Below are 10,541 nucleotides of genomic sequence, written 5' to 3'. Positions count from 1 at the left end.
TCAGTACTGAGGGAGCACTGGACGTTGGGTCAGTACTGAGGGAGTACTGGATGGTGGGTCAGTACTGAGGGAGCACTGGGCCTGTGCAGGGACAGTACTGAGGGAGCACCGGACCTGTGGAGCGTCAGTACTGAGGGAGCATTGGATGGTGGGTCAGTACTGAGTGAGCATTGGATGGTGGATCAGTACTGAAGGAGCACTGGACGGTGGGTCAGTACTGAGGGAGCACTGGACGTTGGGTCAGTTCTGAGGGAGCACTGGACGGTGGGTCAGTACTGAGGGAGCACTGGGCCTGTGGAGGGTCAGTACTGAGGGAGCACTGGACCTGTGGAGGGTCAGTACTGAGTGAGCATTGGATGGTGGATCAGTACTGAAGGAGCACTGGACGGTGGGTCAGTACTGAAGGAGCACTGGACGGTGGGTCAGTACTGAGGGAGCACTGGTTAGTGGGTCAGTACTGAGGGAGCACTGGATGGTGGGTCAGTACTGAGGGAGCACTGGTTAGTGGGTCAGTACTGAGGGAGCACTGGTTAGTGGGTCAGTACTGAGGGAGCACTGGGCCTGTGGTGGGTCAGTTCTGAGGGAATACTGGACGGTGGGTCAGTACTGAAGGAACACTGGACAGTGGGTCAGTACTGAGGGAGCACTGGTCGGAGGGTCAGTACTGAGGGAGCACTGGATGGTGGGTCAGTACTGAGGGAGCACTGGTCAGAGGGTCAGTACTGAGGGAGCACAGGATGGTGGGTCCGTACTGAGGGAGCACTGGATAGTGGGTCAGTGCTGAGGGAGCACTGGACGGTAGGTCAGTACTGAGGGAGCACTGGACAGTGGGTCAGTTCTGAGGGATCACTGGACGGTGGGTCAGTACTGAGGGAGCACTAGACGGTGGGTCAGTCCTGGAAGGTGGGTCAGTATTGAGGGAGCACTGGACGGTGGGTCAGTACTGAGGGAGCACTGGTCGGAGGGGCAGTACTGAGGGAGAACTGGATGGTGGGTCAGTACTGAGGGAGCACTGGACCTGTGGGTCAGTACTGAGGGAGCACTGGTCGGTAGGTCAGTACTGAGGGAGCACTGGACGGTGGTTCAGTACTGAGGGAGCACTGTTCGGTAGGTCAGTACTGAGGGAGCACTGGACGGTGGGTCAGTCCTGAGGGAGCACTGGACGGTGGGTCAGTACTGAGGGAGCACTGGACGGTGGGTCAGTACTGAGGGAGCACTGGTCGGTAGGTCAGTACTGAGGGAGCACTGGGCGGTGGGTCAGTACTGAGGGAGCACTGGACATTTGGTCAGTACTGAGGGAGCACTGGTCGGTAGGTCAGTACTGAGGGAGTACTGGACGGTGGGTCAGTACTGAGTGAGCACTGGGCCTGTGCAGGGACAGTACTGAGGGAGCACTGGTCGGTAGGTCAGTACTGAGGGAGTACTGGACGGTGGGTCAGTACTGAGTGAGCACTGGGCCTGTGCAGGGACAGTACTGAGGGAGCACTGGACCTGTGGAGCGTCAGTACTGAGGGAGCATTGGATGGTGGATCAGTACTGAGGGAGCACTGGACGTTGGGTCAGTTCTGAGGGAGCACTGGACGGTGGGTCAGTACTGAGGGAGCACTGGGCCTGTGGAGGGTCAGTACTGAGGGAGCACTGGACCTGTGGAGGGTCAGTACTGAGTGAGCATTGGATGGTGGATCAGTACTGAGGGATCACTGGACGGTGGGTCAGTACTGAAGGAGCACTGGACGGTGGGTCAGTACTGAGGGAGCACTGGTCGGAGGGGCAGTACTGAGGGAGCACTGGATGGTGGGTCAGTACTGAGGGAGCACTGGACATGTGGGTCAGTCCTGAGGGAGCACTGGTCGGTAGGTCAGTACTGAGGGAGCACTGGACGGTGGTTCAGTACTGAGGGAGCACTGTTCGGTAGGTCAGTACTGAGGGAGCACTGGACGGTGGGTCAGTCCTGAGGGAGCACTGGACGGTGGGTCAGTACTGAGGGAGCACTGGTCGGTAGGTCAGTACTGAGGGAGCACTGGGCGGTGGGTCAGTACTGAGGGAGCACTGGACGTTGGGTCAGTACTGAGGGAGTACTGGATGGTGGGTCAGTACTGAGGGAGCACTGGGCCTGTGCAGGGACAGTACTGAGGGAGCACCGGACCTGTGGAGCGTCAGTACTGAGGGAGCATTGGATGGTGGGTCAGTACTGAGGGATCACTGGACGGTGGGTCAGTGCTGAGGGAGCACTGGACGGTGGGTCAGTACTGAGGGAGCACTGGACGGTGGGTCAGTACTGAGGGAGCACTGGACCTGTGGAAGGTCAGTACTGAGGGAGCACTGGATGGTGGGTCAGTACTGAGGGAGCACTGGACGGTGGGTCAGTACTGAGGGAGCACTGGACCTGTGGAAGGTCAGTACTGAGGGAGCACTGGATGGTGGGTCAGTTCTGAGGGAGCACTGGACCTGTGGAGGGTCAGTACTGAGGTGCCCTCTTTCAGATGTGACAATAAATCAAGGTCCCATCACCCTCTCAGTGGGCTTTCCAACTCAGATGAGAGAAAAAGGCAATACTGACACACAGGGCGCGACTGAACTGGCCTCATCGTGTCCGGCTTGGAGACATGACTAGGTCATTAAAATTCTCGCAAGAGACCTTTCACGAGATTTATGATGCTCGGGACACTGCGATCATCGCAATCTGCATCTCGCAGATAGTCAACATCTTTTCCCAAAGATAGAGGAGTCTAGAACTAGAGGGCATAGGTTTAAGGTGAGAGGGGAGAGATACAAAAGAGACCAGAGGGCAAATTTCTTGATCCTGCACATCTTTGGGTTGTGGGCGTGAGACCCAAGCAGACACGGGGAGAATGTGCAAACTCCACACGGAATTTCTAAAGTGGTGCACGTGAAACTGGACCCGGGCCGGCCATATTCGGGATGTCAGACCAGCCGGGGTTGGAAACGGGTGCAGAGGCAGATGTTGTAGCCTTCTCCTTATTGATCGCCCGAAGGCGGATCCTGATGGGATGGAGAGCAACCTCTCCACCCTGTGCCCTGGTGTGGCGAGGGACTTGCTGGAATTCTTGACTCTTGAGAAGGTTAAGTTTGAACTGAGGGGAAGGATGGAGGGATTCTACAATTCATGGGCATTATTCATCATGCACTTTCAAGAACTGGACAACATCGAACATTAGTTTGGGGGGCGGGGGCGGTGTGTGTTGATGGTGACTATGGGTGATCCCAAATTCCTTTATGTCATTTGTTTGTGTGAACATGCGGGCTAATGTTTGGGGTTTGGTGGGAGGATGGGATCGTTGTTATTGAAATGGGGATTGACATATTTGTTCCTGATTATTGTGTAAATTTGGGAGAAAATGTGAAAAAGGAGGAGAATAAAAAATATTTTTTTTTTAAGTTTCAGGTGAGGAAATACAAAGGGATCACTAAATTAACATTCATCCTGACAGCTGGTTTAAATATGTGGCACGTTTCAACAATTATCATATACAAATTTCTGTGGGGACGTTAATATGTTATCCACATTATTGTATTAATCGGTTGTGGCATAGCTGATGGCAAACAATATAAAGGATGCCAATTTTCCATGCTGTTCATTCCATCCTTCCGGTTTACAGATGTAAGTAATATAACTACATGACAGCTGGTATCAAAGAATTACAGCATCCCTCATGACTCTTGCAAATAATTGATAGACTTTCTGAAGGTAAAGAGGGAGAGTTTACATAACTCTCTGAGGTTAATAATTCAAAAATATTCCACACTGTCTTAACCCCAATGAGGACCACGGGAAAACCATTATCGACCTCCCCGTGGGACTCAGGTATGGGGTGGAGGCCACCCAATTGGAGCTCAATAGACCTACATATAAAGCCGGCCCAAGCAGGTCCAGAGCTATTGGTTGGCCCAATGGGGGCTGAATTGGGAGAGAGTTACTGCCATGGACAGAGTAGTGTACGCAGCTCAATAAATCCTTGTGTCACTACCGCTAGCTTTCTCAGTGACTAAACTGGCAATGAGGACAAAGGAGACTCCGGACTCGCTTGTGGAACCGCCCAGCCTCCCCGGACAATTACTATCCCGGAATGTGTGGACATAAAAGTTCAAGATGCCACTGTTCAGTAAGCTAGAAGCCTTCAATGCAGGGTTGGAGGACTGGAGCCAGTATGCTGAATGCATGAGGTATGTCTTCCAGGTATTATAGGGGAATCAGAAACTCATCCTCCTGACCGCCAGCGGGAATGCAACTTTTGGAATTATAAAGAGTCTCCCTTACCGGCCGCACCAGACTCCAAATTGTTTAACAAGCTGGTGGCACAAGTGGCTGAACATTATGACCCTAAAACTGCTGTGATCATGCAGCAGTACAGATTCAACATGGGGCTGCGGTCTCCAGCTAAATCAGTCACTGACTTCTTCACCCGCCTTTGTCGACTGGTGGAGCATTGCGAGTGTGGGCCGTCCCTCTCCGAACTGTTGAGGGATAGGCTGCTTTGTGGGATAAACAACACGGCCACTCAAAGGAAGCTATTGGCAGATCCCGCCTTAGATTTAAAATGGACCATTGAGGTATCACTGTCCCATGAGCACGCAGAGAAAGGGTGCAAAAGCTGAAGGTGTCCATTGGTTATGTCTTCCATTGTTTTGCCCACCCTCCATCTCAAACTCCCACTGCATCACAGGGCAATATCATGATATTTAGATCAGCATATCATGGTGCAATCACACACACACTGATGGACATGCAGTAGGACCAACCAACACACACACACAACATCGCAGCCAATCACCAGTGAGCTGCACACGCACTATAAAGACAGGGGACACTACAGTTCCTGCTCATTCCAGCAGCAGCCAGCTCAGAGCATCGAGCTCAGAGCCTGCCACTCAGACATTCACCATGTGCTGAGTGCCTCACCCAGATAGTGATAGGACAGAGTTCACTGATTAGCTGGTAATGCACGTACCCAAGTTAGCAGTGTGCTGTTACAGTTGAGTAGTTAATGAAATTGAGTTACACCATCTCCAGCCGTGTTGGATCGTTTGTACATCAGAACACCCAACACGACATGATACCAGAAGTGGACGCAAACCAGCGCCTGTGAGACCTACCTGCAACGTATCAGCAATCCGCCGTCCTGCACCATGGAGAACATCAACCCGCCGCCACCGCTCCGAATCGCTGGCAATCTCGGGGTCAATTGGAAACTGTTCAAGCAACGCTTCCAGCTCTTCCTCGAGGCCATAGACAGGGAGAATGCATCGGACACCAGGAAGATTGCCCTTCTCTCCACGGCGGGGCAACACGCCAGCCACATCTTTAACTCCCTTACATTTGCGGACGGCAAGGACAAAACCAAATACAAGATGGTGCTCCTGAAGTTCGACGAACACTTCAGCATTGAAGTAAACAAAAGCTTCGAAAGGTACCTGTTCCAGCAGCGCCTGCAGGGTAAGGATGAACCTTTCCAGTCTTATTTAACACACCTCCGCATCGTCGCGCAGTCCTGCGGCTATGGGACCACCTCTGACTCCATGATACACGACCAGATAGTTTTCGGAGTCATGTCGGACACCCTGCACCAGCAGCTCCTTCGGGTCAAGCAACTCACCCAGGCGACTGCCGTCGAGACCTGCGTCCTGCATGAGAACGCCACCAACCGGTACTCACACATCCAGGCGGCCGAAACGGCGCGGCACGGGCCCCAGTAGGCGGAGCGGGTCCAGACAATAGAGTACCTCCCGGGCCGCGGCCTGGAGGAGGCCGGCATTTTGCGCGCTTTCCGAGGCCTCCCGCGCTTGTATGCGCCAAAAGAGGGGACGCTGATGCAGAGGAACGCGATGCGCAGGCGCGCACTACGCAAGACCGCACTGCGCATGCGTGGTGGCGCAACGAATGCACTGACGTCACGACGTGCGGCAACTGTGGCTCTGCCCATTTAAAGCGGCAATGTCCTGCCAAAGTGTGACAATGCCTACGCTGTGGCAGGTTGGGCCACTATGCTGCCTGCTGTCGAGCAGCTCAGCCTGCCAACTCGTACCCATTTAACCAGCCTCGCAGAAATGTTCGGGCAATTCAACCCACGTTCACCGAGACCGATCCCAACATCACACAGACCAGTGGCACTGAGGACAGGGAGCCCTTCCGCGTTGCTGTCATCAACAAGAACAAGCTGTCCCCAAGTTGAAAGCACCAGCCGCCGTCAGTGCACAGCATTGGTCCGGACGACGAGTGGTGTGCCACCCTGACGGTCAACCGATCCCAGATCAGATTCTGCCTGGACACTGGTGCCTCCGCCAATCTCCTCGCATTGTCAGCATTCCAGACCCTGACCCTGAAGGTTAAACCCCCTATTCTGCCATCCAACTATCAACTTGTTGACTATAATGGCAACGTCATCCCCGCCACGGGGTCATGCCAGCTCGAAGTGACACACAACTCACGTAAAGCCATACTCCCATTTGAAATCGTGGGCTCCTCAAAGGACTCTCTGCTAGGCACACAGGCGTGCAAAATCCTCCACCTCGTTCGGCGTGTACACTCTCTCTCCAGAAGGCACGTCCGATTTCCCAGATGCAGACTTTAGGGCGCAGCTCAACTCAATCCTCACGCACAACCAGGATGTTTTCGAGGGCATGGGCACACTGCCCTACACATACAAAATCCGGCTTAAACAGGATGCCACCCCGGTATTTCATGCAGGACCCCTCAAGGACCGCCTCAAGGAGCAGCTGCAGGACCTTCAGGACCAAGGAGTGCTTTCCCGGGTAACGGAGCCGAGTCCATGGGTCAGCTCCATGGTGTGCGTCAAGAAGCCTTCCGGCGAGCTCCAGATCTGTACAGACCCGAAAGACTTAAATCGCAACATAATGAGGGAACACTACCCCATACCCAAACGTGAGGAGATCACGTGCGAGATGGCTCGGGCAAAAATATTCACCAAGCTTGATGCCTCAAAGGGCTTCTGGCAGATTCAATTGGATCAGTCCAGCAGGAAGCTGTGCACTTTCAACACTCCATTTGGCAGATACTGCACAATAGGATGCCATTTGGCATCATATCGATCTCTGAAGTGTTCCATCGCATCATGGAACAGATGATGGAGGGCATTGAAGGGGTGCGCGTCTATGTAGACGACATTATTATTTGGTCCACCACACCGCAGGAGCACATCAGTCGCCTCCAGCACGTCTTTAAACGGATATGGGACCAGGGACTACGTCATCATCATCGACTACTTTTCCAGCTATCCAGAGGTCATATGCCTGCACGACACCACGTCATCGGCTGTTATCCGGGCCTGCAAAGAGACCTTTGCTCGCCACGGCATTCCGCTCACCGGGATGTCAGACAATGGCCCCTGCTTTGCGAGTCAGGAATGGCCTTCATTCGCCAGCTCATACAACATCACACACGTGACATCCAGTCCTCTGCATCCTCAGTCGAATGGCAAAGTGGAAAAGGGCATCTACATCGTTAAAAGGCTCCTCTGCAAGGCTGCTGATGCAGGATCTGACTTCTGCCTCGCCTTGCTGGCCTATCGCTCGGCCCCACTGTCCACGGGCCTGTCGCCAGCCCAGCTGCTTATGGGTCACACCCTCAGGACCACTGTGCCATCCATTCACGTCCCAGACCTCGACCATGCTCCGGTACTTCGGCGGATACAGCAACTGCGTGAGCAACAAAAGGTGACACATGATGCCCGGGCGACTGATCTTCCTGCCCTGGCACCTGGAGATAATGTCCGCATACACCTTCCGGAGGGCAGCTGGTCGGCAACCGCTGAGGTTCTCCGACAGATAGCTCCCCGCTCGTTCCTGGTTCGTCTGCCTGATGGCTCCATTCGCCGCCGCAATCGGCATGCCCTTCGTCTGGTTCCGCGCTCGCTACGTGATCCTGCACCGGTGCCACGCCCTCCTGTTGTCCCTGCAATGGACTTTGTTGACCTTCCGGACACCCTGCATCCTCCTCACTCAACCGTGGCACGGCCCGTTCCTCAGCCGGTGGATCCTGACCCACCCTTGAGGCAGCCAACCCGGATTCGTCACCCACCTGAGAGACTTAATTTATGAACCTTTTCATATTGGACTCACTGACTTGTTCTGACATACTGTTTCAGACTTTTTGCCATATTGTTTAAGATTTTGTTATTGTTTGTTAATAACATTGGTTTCGTTCTTGGTGTAACATAGTTAGTTTCTGCACCTAGCACCTTCCTGTGTACATAGTATAGCCACATGTACATATTGTTGTAAATATTGCACACACATGATTAGATGCACTCACTACACTTTTTTATTTATTATCATGGAGGCACATATTCTTTGCGAAAAGGGGGGGATGTCATGATATTTAGATCAGCATATCATGGTGCAATCACACACACACTGATGGACATGCAGTATAACCAACCAACACACACACAACATCGCAGCCAATCACCAGTGAGAGCACACGCACTATAAAAACAGGGGACACCACAGTTCCCGCTCATTCCAGCAGCAGCCAGCTCAGAGCACCGAGCTCAGAGCCTCCCACTCAAGACATTCACCATGTGCTGAGTGCCTCACCCAGATAGTGATAGGACAGGGTCCACAGATTAGCTGGTAATGCACGTACCCAAGTTAGCAATGTGCTGTTACAGTTGAGTAGTGTGGTAATACCAGGTATTGCAGTACCTGAGAGGTGGATGACCATTGGCTAGACCTAGGAGTCTACCATTGGCTAACGTACATAGCTCCGCCCTGAGAGGCGGACTATAAGAACCAATGCCGTCCCAGCAGCCTTCACTTTCTGTATCGAAGCTGCTGGGTAAAGTTCTAGCTGATTAAAGCCTATTAGTTATGACTCACCTTGTCTCGAGAGTAATTGATTGTGCATCAATTTAATCAGCTAGTACTTCTGAAAGGATGGATCTCCGCATCAAGCCGGAGTGCCTTCAGCTCAGCCCCCACGCAGACAACTCCGCTGCTATTTTCAAGTATTGGCTAGCGTGTTTTAAGGGCTACCTCGACACGGCCGCCGACACCCCCACGGAAAGGCAGAAAATGCACCTTTTACGCTTGCGGGTCAGCCCTGGGATCTACCCTCTGATGGGGCCTCAGGCCCCCAGCACAGTCGACTACACGCTGCCCGACCAGAACTCCTCCTTACTGCAGCTGGCCTCCGTTACCCTGGACCAGAGTCGGCCCCGGACGCTAGCGAAAGCCACTACAATGATCGCCATCAACGGCCACGTGACGTCGTGCCTGATCGACTCCGGGAGCACGTAAAGCTTTGTCCACCCCGACACGGTAAGGCGCTGTTCTCTTGTCACCCATCCCGTAAACCAACGGATCTCCCTGGCCTCCGGGTCACATGCAGTGGAGATAAAGGGGTTCTGCCTAGCGAACCTCACTGTCCAAGGCAGGGAATTCCGCAATTTCCGCCTGTAAGTTCTGCCGCACCTCTGCGCAGCCACCCTTCTTGGGCTGGATTTCCAGTGCCACCTGCAAAGCCTGACCTTTAAATTTGGCGGCCCTATACCCCCCTTACTGTCTGCGGCCTCGCGACCCTTAAGGTCGACCCGCCTGTTTGCGAACCTTACCCCGGATTGCAAACCCGTCGCCACCAGGAGCAGACGGTACAGTGCCCAGGACCGGACCTTCATCAGGTCCGAGGTCCAAAGGCTGCTGAAGGAAGGGGTCATCGAAGCAAGCAACAGCCCCTGGAGGACTCAAGTAGTGGTGGTAAAGACCGGGGAGAAACATAGGATGGTCATCGACTATATCCAGACCATCAACAGGTTTACGCAACTGGACGCGTACCGTCTCCCCCGTATAGCCGACCTGGTAAACAGGATTGCGCAATACAAGGTTTCTCCACGGTGGATCTCAAGTCTGCCTACCACCAGCTACCCCTCCGTAATGGTGACCGCCACTACACTGCCTTCGAAGCAGATGGGCGGCTCTATCACTTTTTAAGGGTTCCCTTCGGTGTCACGAACGGGGTCTCGGTCTTCCAACGTGAGATGGACCGAATGGTTGACCGGTACGGCTTACGCGCAACGTTCCCGTATCTTGATAACGTCACCATCTGCGGCCATGACCAGCAGGACCACAACACCAACCTCCGAAAATTTCTCCAGATCGCAAATATCCTTAATCTGACCTATAATAAGGATAAATGCGTGTTTAGCACCGACCGTCAAGCCATCCTAGGCTACGTAGAGCGAAGTGGAGTCATAGGCCCCGACCCTGAACGCATGCGCCCCCTCATGGAGTTCCCCCTCCCTCACTGCCCCAAGGCCCTAAAGCGCTGCCTCGGCTTCTTCAGCTATTAAGCACAATGGGTCCCTAATTACGCCGAAAAGGCTTGACCCTTGATCCAGTCCACAACCTTCCCCCTGTCGACGGAGGCCCGCCAGGCCTGCCGCATCAAAGTGGACATCGCAAAAGCCACGACGCGCGGCATCGACGAGTCCCTCCCCTTCCAGGTCGAGAGCGATGCGTCCGACGTAGCTCTGGCGGCCACCCTCAACCAGGCGGGCAGGCCCGTG

This window comes from Scyliorhinus torazame, chromosome 9, assembly GCF_047496885.1.
Source record: "Scyliorhinus torazame isolate Kashiwa2021f chromosome 9, sScyTor2.1, whole genome shotgun sequence".
NCBI classification, from domain to species: domain Eukaryota; kingdom Metazoa; phylum Chordata; class Chondrichthyes; order Carcharhiniformes; family Scyliorhinidae; genus Scyliorhinus; species Scyliorhinus torazame.
The sequence above is the reverse complement of the archived record's forward strand: the minus strand, read 5'-3'. Positions refer to the sequence as shown.